General features: G+C 42.1%; 1 protein-coding gene across 2 annotated transcripts in view; it reads left to right on the top strand.

Moving 5' to 3' along the window:
• The first annotated feature begins 6,889 nt into the window (after positions 1-6,889).
• The window catches only part of ACSL3 (acyl-CoA synthetase long chain family member 3), a 71,078-nt gene continuing 66,541 nt past the window's right edge, over positions 6,890-11,426 (top strand). The window contains exon 1 of one of the 2 annotated variants that reach the window (XM_063442451.1): positions 6,890-7,086. The gene's annotated coding sequence lies outside the window, so the exon portion shown is untranslated. Of the gene's footprint in view, positions 7,091-11,426 lie in introns of both variants that reach the window. The other variant, XM_063442452.1, reaches the window with a different exon arrangement.

The raw sequence follows: 11,426 nt of genomic DNA, 5'->3' as shown, positions 1-11,426 counted from the left end.
GACTTCTCTTCAAAGCAGAGACAATGTAGTATATTGGAATACGGCTTTATTCAGTAAACAACTATATAAACATAAAATAAATACAGAAATGTGTTTCACCTAAACAGGATTCTTCAGTCAAATAAGTCATCCTCCTCTAGTTACCTTTGTACACTCCGACGTCCCTTTTACTTGGAATATCTTCCTGGCGACAAACCAACAACCCCAGGGCATTTAGGAGCAAAGTCATGATTAGGGTTCATGGGAAAAACTATGCTGCAGAATATGTTTTATATCTGAAAACCAACAATTGTTACTGAAAGGAAAAAGTGATGTTCTCATTAATGAGAACAATATAGAATCTATGTGTTTAGATGTATTGCACGCATTAACAGTTGGAAGCCTACATCAGTAAGCAACCGATATAACCAAAGCATATTCAGTGATCATAGTAACATTCTGACCGTAATAAGACTGACATTATACAAGCTCTGTTACTTATAACAAATTGTCACCTGTAACACGGCAAAATGAATGCTAACTAAAACCAGACTTGAAAAAGCCTCCTTAATGTCCAGCTTGTGTGAGTTCTAACAGCCAAGATAAGTATGTTTAGCAAACACGGGTAATTAAATATGCACGCGTATACCATTTATTTGTAGAAATCAATCTGAATATGCATGAAGACATGCATACCTTAATCACATGCTAATTATTAAGCAAATTTCACATTAATTATCGTATGCAATGCAAAATAAGCATATGAAGAGAACAAAACGGAAATATTTACTGAAACAATTGTAAGCTGGACATTCTGCTTAGAATTAACTTCCAGTGGAGTGTCCAATGTGATAAGTTGTCACTTACAACATACCGTATTTTCCCGTTTATAAGACACCCCCATGTATAAGACTACCCATATTTTTTAAGCCCAAAATTAAGAAATGAATATTTTAAACATCATAAAGGACAACTTTGATATTTTAGAGGTGACTTCTGAGGAGAACAACACACCTCTGATTCTCATGCCTCTCCTGTGCTCTATGAAGTTGATGACTCTATAGTGCATGCTGGGAGACTACAGCTCCCACAATACAGCAGGTGTTGTGAGGGAATGCTTTGACATCACAGTAGTATTCCCTCTGCTCCCTGATCCCCATTTCCTCCCCCATAATTATAAATCAGAAAGCAAGACCGTAATATGGCTGCTCCTTTTATGGTGTGGCATATGTCTGGAGCTCCGTTGGTGGCCATTGCTGATGTCTGCTTCAGCTTCCACTAGGGTTGCCATCTTTCTTGGGGAAAAAAATACCAGTCATACTAATTTACATTATTAATTATGCATGCGTGACATCACAAGATGAAAATCACAAGGAGTGACATAACAGAAAATTCTATAAAATTACCAAAAAAACTACTTAGTTTGATTCTGCCGTATAGTGGGATTGCTTCCACTGTTTCCCTGTCTCACAGCGCCATGACCCCATTTCTCTCAGTATCCACTAATGTCTCCCAGTGTTCCCTAGTGCCTCAGTATACTCATGTCACCCTTACTGTCTCAGTGTCTCCATGTCTTCCAGTGTTCCCTAGTGTTTTAGTGATGTCCCCATGTTTCCCCTAGTGTCAGTGTACCCTAGTTTACCCATGTCTCCCAGTGTTTCAGTGTCTCTATGTCTCCCAGTATTTCAGTGTCCTCATGTCTCACTGTGTCTCCTAGTGTCTGTGTCCCCTAGAGTCACCATGTCTCCTAGTGTCCCCTAGTGTCTGTGTCCCCTAGAGTCACCATGTCTCCTAGTGTCCCCTAGTGTCTGTGTCCCAATATCTTCTAGTGTCCCCATGTCTCCCCTAGTGTCTGTGTCCCCATTTATCCCAATATCTCCATATCTCCCAGTTTCCCCTTGTGTCTTTGTCCCCCTGTTTCACAGTGTCCCATAGTGTCTCAGTGTCCCTAGTGTCTCTGTCCCCATGCCCCCCCCAGTGTCTCAGTGTGCCCATGCCTCTATGTGCCCTAGTGCCCCTATGTCTCTGTGTCCCCCACAGCTTCAAGTGATTAAACTCTAGCCCACTGAGTGAAGGGTGTAAAGGAACTGGTTTATTATGGCCAAGTTGCCTGCTTATATACACAAGCCCAAGACTGGGATCTCCACACAGTACAATGCAAACCCCTCCCAGAGATATCTGTGCCTGGGCAATAATTGCATTAAAGACTGGTAAGTTGGGGGCGGGGCCTGACCGCTGAGCTGAGTGGACGCAGGCAGCAATATCTCCTGCGATAAATGGTGTCCTAAACGACGATTTTCCCTCAAAGACACTGAAACTGGTCACCCACGGGCTGGCAAACGACAAAGCGACCTACGCAACGATACCACACATATGGATGCCCTACTCGAACTCGCCCGGCGGTGCTACGAGGCCTACACTCATGCGAGGCGCGGGGGAGACGGCTGCTCTCCCGCCGCCCATATACTCGACTGACCTCTTCACATGCCCACATCCCCCCCTATGGACCGGTGGGGGTCATCCCGGTCCCGGGAGAGTACCCTCGGGCGCTGTGGCGGCAATCTGAGCTGAGCAGAACCGGCCCTAAAAATGGTGGCGACCGGCCCGGAGACACTCACCGCGACGCAAGAGACAGATAGCCTGAAGAGGCTGGATGCCTTACTCGAAGCCTTCTGGCACAAGCTGGTAGAAAGACAGGCCACAGCAAAAAACCAAGAGCGAGCACTCATTGAAGGCACAGCCCTCTCGCACTCAGTTCAGCAGCACAACAAGACGAAAACTGCAAGCCGGAAAATGGCGCCAAAGACAGCGCAACATTCCATCGACACACGAACATCGGCGCCCACAACTGAAATCTACCCCAAGCAGGATGAAGCCAGCCTCATCCCAGCCTAAAACAAAGCCAAGCAGAAAAACCATGCAGAGCAAGCAACCATACTCACACAGGACCCAGCCGACGAGGACGTACAGACCTGGATGCTATACAGCATACCACCAAGTCGGACACACACCGGGAAACCTAGCATCAGGACTCTGGAGACTGGGACCTGGGACGGCTGAGAAAATGGCGGCAACAGCAAGATCTATTGACAACAGCCCACAACTCAAAGCTACTGATGGACTGAAGCATCCACCTGCTAACAACCCCCCATCCCTGGGCATAGGCTGAACTTTCTAACACGTGGACTGCATCTGAGCTGCAGGTTTACTAGACCCAACAGCTTATATGTGTTCTCTAATGTTACTATGCAAACCAATTATTTAAGCTTATGTTTTAGTTCAACCTTGTAATCACTCTGCTAGGCTGCAGCAGGGCTCACTTAGTTAGATCCCAACGTGTGCTATCCCATCGGTTTACATCCCTTCCCACCACACCTGCTGGTATAGCCTCTTACCTCACAGCTCCCTTATCACTATCACTGCTCGGCTGTCCCATAACATGGTAGACGGGGTCCTATACCAGCCTGCAACCTAACTCTGACAGACCCAGCCTACTTCGACAGGTATACTAAATATAGCTGAACCATACCAAATGCAGGAATGTCTTATGATCACTAACGTATATACTAGCAACCAACGCCTGTTCTGTTCATGCATTACCAGCAGAGTAATCAAATTATACTTTTAGACCTGTCTGAGACCCTTGTTCACCTTTAGTTTTACTTGTACGGTGCACTGTTTAAGAAATTATATAGCGTGCCTACCAGGGGGCCTCGCGGCTCGCCAACCTAACACTAGAGTTTAATCTGTTTCTACTTTATAAAAAAATCTCAGATATATAGCTGACTAAGACCAATCTTGTTTATATGCGCTATATACTAGGAACCTTGCATACTTAAATCAAAATATTGTCAGTTCAACACAAATGTCCTGCTATGCCTTTCAAGGCAATACTGTTTACACTCTTGTTATCCTTTCTACTACTTTGAAAAAAAAAAGTGCAGCATATCTTGCCTTGTGTCATTAACTCTGCAAAAAAAAAAAAGACTGGTAAGTTAATTATCTCCCAGCAAAAGAGAGGCAAACACAAAAACATAAAAATACCCCAAAACATCATAAAAATATGCAATAACCCCACAAATATGCAATAACCATCCCCAAATAGCCATGATCTGAGCGCCCAAGTTATCCGACTAGCGCTCAGATCCATGCAGTGTAGGGGAAATGCCACCGTGTTAAAGTTCTGACCAGCAGCACACATGGTGTGCCCAAATCTTATGCCCAAAATAGTTCCAGGGCGTTCGGTGCTTTTGCCGGTCAACGTTCGGGAGCTCCTGCAGCTGCAATGCAGGGTGCTTTGCCTGGCTCTCAAGTAGCATTTGTTCCCCTTAGTCTCAGGCATCTTACCTCCAAAAAGAACCAAGTTGTCTGGGAACGGCACAGTCACCTCATGCCGAAAACAGTTCCATAACATTCCCGGCTAAGTACTGCTGAGGTGACCGGGGACCCAGAAAGTCCTCATGCTGAAATTAGTTCCACAGCGATCGCTGCTAAGTACCGCTGAGGACCACTCGTGGGTTTGGTTCATGTGAACGGCTGCCAGGGAGCTAGCGTTCAGTTCTATTCGAATGAAGGGAAAGTGCCGAACCAAAGGCATCCAGGGAGGGCTACTAATGGCGGCTGTGTAGGGTAACTCTTAAACGAAATCTCCGACCTGGACCATAGTTGGTGGGGCAGGAGGCCAGCTTCCACACTCCTCCATGAGTTTGTGGCAAACGTCCGAGGAAAAGAGTGTTTGTCACCCCCTTGTCCAATTTTAACCCTTGCAATAGTGTTACAGGGATTTGCTCTGCTTATGTCACCACAGGGATTGCTTGCTCATACTAATCCTAACCCTTAACCTATAGGAACACTATAGGGTCAGGAACACAAACATGTATTTGATCCTACAGTTTTAAAATCCCTATCTAACCCCCCGCTCCTCTAAATATAGTAAAATCTCACCTTTATTACAGTCTGCTGGTGATGGCTCTGCCCCTGATCCATTTTCCTGATCTTTTCCATAGAAAATAATTTGATTGGCTGAGCTTGTCAAGGAGGTGGGGAAGCGGGCATACCCAGATGCCACCCTAGTCAGTCAGCATCTCCTCATAGAGATGCATTGAATCAATGCATCTCTATGAGAAAAGTTCAGTGTCTCAATGCAGAGGGTGGAGATACTGAATGTAACTGTGCAGCACTGCTCCAGGAAGCTCCTCTAGTAGCTATCTGAGAAGTGGCCAGTGGAGGTGTCCCTAGGCTGTAATGTAAACACTGCATTTTCTCTGAAAAGACAGTGTTTACTGCAAAAAAAAACCTGAAGTCTTTTCTACTCACCAGAACAAATACAATAGGCTGTAATTATTCTGGTGACTATAGTGTCCCTTTAACCCTAATTCAAACAACAGTTTTAGTGGAATTCCCACTGAGGATGTCAGAAGAGGGAATCCCTTGCTGATATCTGCACAGGACATCTCTCATAGAGCAGCATGCTTTACAAATGCAGCGTGCAAGGGATTATTTCCATCTTTGCTGTTAAATCATATTGTGACAAAATGTTACAATTTTATTTAATGCCTCCTTGCAGTAGGAATGACAGTGATCAGCAATGGGCAGCCTGCTTGGTGATTGCCCTGCTGGGGGCTTTCTGGGAGACCCAATTGGAACCTGCGCATCTGCCCTTTTAAAAAAAATCCCTGGTGACATAAAATATTACATCACTGGGACCATGCCTGAGTCCGTTAGTTCAGCCATGGTAATTTAAAGAGCACTGGATACAGCTCATCTGTCAGCATTAGGCTAGCCCCAGTTGACAGACAGGAGACTCAGGTATTGAGTGATAGATAGGGTTCTCCATTTACCAACAGGGAAACAGCCCATGCTGGTAAATATTGCACGACAAAATTATTCTGTTATGGGCCTTTACGAAAAAGGACATTCATGACAGAATAATTCTGTCATCGGTCCTTAAGTCGTTAATATCAAAGTGCAACCATAACATGCAAGATTTTCGCAGAACCGAGGAGCCTATGAAAAGTTAGCCATTGGGTGTGGTATATATTTTTTTCAATATAAATTCTCACGCATTCTCATTCTAGCCATTTATATGCCGTGCTGGCAAACGGGTATGTCAAGTAAATGAAATTAACCCTGCAGTGCTGTACACATGGTACATGCCCGTGTTTGGCACTGCTGAAGGAATGGAAGAGAGCACATGCGCTCCTATGGCATTTCCGCATCGATACCATGAGCATTCCCAAGGCTTGATGAGTTGTCCACAATGCGGATATGCAGCTTAGATACGCTTTTTTACATACCTCCACAATGTTATTAACCCTGGTATATACTGCAATAATGTATACAGACAAATGAGAGCTACCCCTTAAATTACACTCTTTTCTTTATTACGGAGGTTTCCATTGCATTGGGAAAGGCAATGCTGCTACAGTAAACAATCTATTGTGGGTCATTGGTTGTTCCAGCCACAACCAAGAGTGCCCCACAGTAATGAGTTGGGAAGCAATTTTATGACCAATGTAAAACAATTATAGGGTTTATTCATTAAATTTAGAATTCGGGAGAATTGTTAGAATTTAGAATTGAGGAGCCAAATTGTTAAAATTCTCCATCTCATCTATTTTAGCTTGAAATTCCCCTTACAGCTTCCCTGCTATTTCTGGCCTTGTGGAAGCCATGTGAGTAAAGACCTCTTTACATTAGTATACCGGTAATTTGCATTACATTGGGACAAGTGGCCGCTGTACAACCACAAGAGCAATTTATAACACATTCCTCAATGTGACCTGGAGTAACCCTGTCCCCGCCCCATTCCCAAGCCACACCCCCCATCTCCCAACGCGCCACTACAGCCTGGCCAATCGCGATCGACCTCTCAATCGGCCTCAATTGACAGCAGGAGAATGGGCACGGGCTCGCTGGACTGTCACACCTCTTCAGAGGCGCGCGCTGATTGGCTGGGGGGAGGTGTGGCTCTGACGTCGCGCCGAAACCGTGCGTGTTCGCGGCCAGTGTCACCGGCGAGCATCTTGTGCGTGAGTGTGCTGCGTCCGTCATCGGAGACGCCATCATCAGCCGGGGCACCGTGCCCTCCCTCCCTCTCTCCTGGCGGTAAGTTGCCCTCTGGCTCACAGGGGACCTACCTGCTCCTTCCTGTTTCCAGATAATTGCTCCCTGTTGTCCCCAGTGCCCTCTGCTTCTATCATGGCCGGTGTCTGGCGGGTGCTGAGACCTAATGTCAACTTTCCAACAGACAGCATGTTTATTATTTACATTATTCATTCAGTAAATGGAGGATCTCATTATTACTAACCTGTAACCATCAGCAGGTCCCTTCCATCTAGTGAGGCTGGGGTCATATAACAAATATATTATACTGTATCCTATTAATATCTTATTATACACACCTTGCAGGGATTATTTATTGCCCTGTATTTTGATAAATTAATTTAGTCTTCTTGTTAGATGGGGGATTCCCCTTTGTTTAATGCCTCCAATGTATAGCCCAATAATGCCCTCAGATACCCATTCTCCCAGTCATTGTAGGTCTTTGTGTGCTGGTTAATGAATACTACTAACAGGGTTATTCACTAAAGGATGAATTGTCTGAGAGCAAAGAGAATATCATCATATTTTAGGCTCAAATAGTATAACTAGGGGGAGGGGGGGAAATATCACCAAGGCAAATATGTTTTCAGTTTAGATATTTAGGCCTGAAATGTTTAATTTCACTTTAATTCCCTACAACTTATAATTTAGACTAAAAGAATCGTGTATATATATTTACGCTGAAGGTCATGAACTTGCAGACAAATCATTTTTTTTTTGTTTCACTTATATATTTCATTATTAGGAGTTTTTTGGATTGTAGGAAAGCACAAGAATTCAATACAGTAAAATTTGTTTTTCAAGCAGTTTTTATTTTTTTTATTATTATTATTATTGGTGAGCAAGATATGTATGTTTATGTATTTGTCTCTTGTTACATAAATTAAGCTTTTAGATTTGGGACTTAACTTGTATAGTTGACTAAAATCCAAAATACTGTGTAATGTGATTGTGGAGAAGAATGGGGCGTTTTACTGTTTAAATAAGTGTGCTATGTTGTACTTGGCATGTATTTGTTGGATATTAAATGACAAAATTGGTTTATGCAAAAACGTGGCACTTTTTAAAACGGTGTTGTGGTGTATTGAGGGTAGTTTGTAAAAAATCTTCAATTCCTGTTTTGGTCCCTGTCTCAGCTATTTTGGATGATCTATTTTCATTGGTTAGCCAGTGTATTTACTTTCTGTTTTCGTTCCTTCTGACTGTTTCTCTTTAACGCTATAGGAAGAATGTAAATATAGATGGAAATCCCAGAGTATTGAAGCATGTCAATGTTTGCCTATCATTGGTCCAATACATACGCATCTTGTGACAGCCCTAATGTGTTTTCTAATTAGTTTTTATTTACAAGATTCTTCTTTTCCTCATTTTGAAACCAGCACCGATGTCTACAGCAGCTGCTCTGGAACCTACTTCAAATAAGCCCAAATGAATATTTCAGTACTTGAGAGTTCTGTATGCTTTGTACCTCTAATATCCTACTACTTACAGCAGTAAAGAAGCAATTTTTAAGTTATGCACATAAATCCGATTGCCATGGTGATCCAATAATCACATTTTCTGGATATCTGTTACAAGTAACATAATTTCAGTTGGAAGTAAGCCATGCAGCGATTGTATATTGAATGAACACTCAAAGAACCATAACCACTACAGCATGTTGTAGTAGTCGTGCCCTGCATGCCACCATTGGGTGCCTGTAACCAACAAGCTATGCGTGCTAAGAGACGTCCAATATCCTCAGAATTAGCAGTAGCCAGCCCAGAACTCTTGATCTGGTCTGGCTAATAAAGCTGGCAGATGTGGAGTCACACTTTTGGCTGCAAAGGTATTTTAAATGAACACTGTATTCCTAGAGCTACAGCCCTAATGCCCCTTCTCAATTACGGTAGTTCCTTCCCAGGGTAAAATTAAAAAGAACAAAATATAAATAAATATTCACCTTTTCTCCAGTGCTGAGTCTACCTTGGGTTGCGTCATCCTAGCATGATGGGCCAATCCAACTCTCCTTATAGAAGCACATTTGGGGAACTTGCCGGTATGCACCTACAATTCCTTCATAGAGAATCATTGTATTCAATGATTCTCGATGTCCGACCATGACGGTACTGCACATGCACGTTTGCCATCACAGTATGATGTGTTTATTGTGTTATTTTCTATGCCTCAGAGCTCTCAGTGGCTTTACTAAAATAGATTAATATTACATACATACCTTGTGAAGCCTATTCTCCATATTTCTTTTTAGTATGATGTGGTATGAGAACCAAGAAGTAGGATTCCTGACCCACATACCTAGAGGACTTGGAGGTGTGGCTTGAAGCGTCATCTTATTGATGTTGTTAAAGTGCCTACAGTGTTCCTTTTAATTTTTTTTTTAAAAAGCTGGTCCAGCCATCATCATCACTTCAGTCTGCTGCAGTGGTTAAGATGTAAGTGGTACCCTGGCCCCGTTACCATATAATGAGGCAAACCGTTTTGGAATGGTTTATACTGTTACCTGAGACCCCAGTGGGTTCCAAGCATCCTCTCTGCCCAAGGTTGTGCTTTGTCGATACCATTAGTTGTGTGAAAGCATCAACTGCCCATTATCAACAAATAAATACAACTGTGTGCATATTTTGCTGCACATACCCCATTGCTGCACATACAGACTCCAGGCACCATGACCACTTCAATTCACATATTGTGCTTATAGATTCTGTTGAAACTGTAATCTAGAAATTGAAGCATGTTTGTAAAACAAACTTGATCTAATTGTGTTTTTAGGAGCCATCAATTAGGTGCATCTGAACAGTTTTTTCCTTAAAATTACTAGTTTGCTAGCTTTGGTTCCTGGATTTTCTCCTCTAACTTTTGGATATCAATGTTCACAAAAATAAAATAACATATGTTTCTCTTGTCTGTCTCTGCTACAGATTGTAGTAGAGCAACATTTTTCTATGACTATACAATTAGTATCTGTAGTTTAAATGTGAAAAGAAAAAGGGGTTAAGGGCTGCGCTGTTAGTAGAAGAATATGTACCATAAAACCTTTACCTATAGGTTGGAGTATATAAACAGCAAGTAGTAGGACCTGAATAGGGTTATTTCTATGCAATAATATATATAAAATATTTAAATATAAAAATTGAAAACAAAGTCCGTCCAAATATTCAGTGCAAATCAAATGGATAAAAATATATAAAATAAAGTCAATAAAAATCAGTCTCACTAATATATGGATAGGATGTGTGTACAATCCTCAGGAGTTGATCCGTCCGGGTTGTAGATGATCCGTATATGTGAAGATAAAAAAGTACAGAGAAACTGCCAATAGTGAAATATTGTAGCTCCAAGATAAAAGTAAATAAAAAGGAGGATTTTCCACTCGCATTTGATGGAGCTAGGGCCAGCTTTAGGATGAAGGGAGCCTGCGTGCAGACATTTGTAGGCAAAAAGTAAGGCTGTAGGGACAAACAAAGCTCCAAATGTGCCTCCTACTTTACAAGTTTTTGTAGTACTCATAAAAACAGATTGTTTCTAAAGGTTTGGTGTACAATTTCTCTGTGATATGTCAAACTTTAGTTTTGCTAGTAAGATGATATGATGCAGTTCCCTGAATTAACTTCGGAACTGCTTTTTAGTAAATATTCAGATTGCAATCCTTGGGAAAATGTTGCAATTTTCACAAATTTTATAATGTACTGTATTTGGAGGTTTGCAAATGACACTGTTTTGCTATGGAGAAAATATAGGATTTCTTTCATTTTCAGGTATATCATTCTGCCTGTGTCCTAACGTGATTCCAGATGTGTTTTTGCAAAGGTCTCTTGAGCCACAGTTTCACCTTGCAGTCTTCAATTTCAAGATTGTGTTCAGACATTTAGCAGGGATGTGCTATTACTGTTAAATCTCTTCTTATTGAAGACGGCAAGAACTGCAAAGATGCTGTATAGATCTGCGAGTTTAGAGAAAACAAGTAAGAACTGCTTCTGAAGGGAATCCACTGAGCTAAAGCCGATGAATCGTGGGCAAGTGGTTCTCATTCATTAATCCCCTGTCCATTTCAGTGACACTGAGAATGCATTTTTTCTTCATCGACTTCAATGAGAAATGACTAAACATGCATTCATGATGTCAAAACAAGTGGGGACTTGAATGAGGTTATTATATGATCCAGGCCTTGACAACAGAATTTTAAATTGTAGACCAAAATAAAGCTGACTTGGAATATTTTTTTTTCTAGATCGGATATTTTGGTCCATAATTTGTAGCATCCTTGTGAATTCTTGTTTTGTCGATTTTCCTCTGTCCGTAATCCTTTTTGTTTGGCAAGGCCTAAATTGACAGAGAACATTCTG

The sequence above is a fragment of the Pelobates fuscus genome, chromosome 2, assembly GCF_036172605.1.
Source record: "Pelobates fuscus isolate aPelFus1 chromosome 2, aPelFus1.pri, whole genome shotgun sequence".
Taxonomy (NCBI): Eukaryota; Metazoa; Chordata; class Amphibia; order Anura; family Pelobatidae; genus Pelobates; species Pelobates fuscus.
This window is presented reverse-complemented; position numbering and strand designations above follow the sequence as displayed.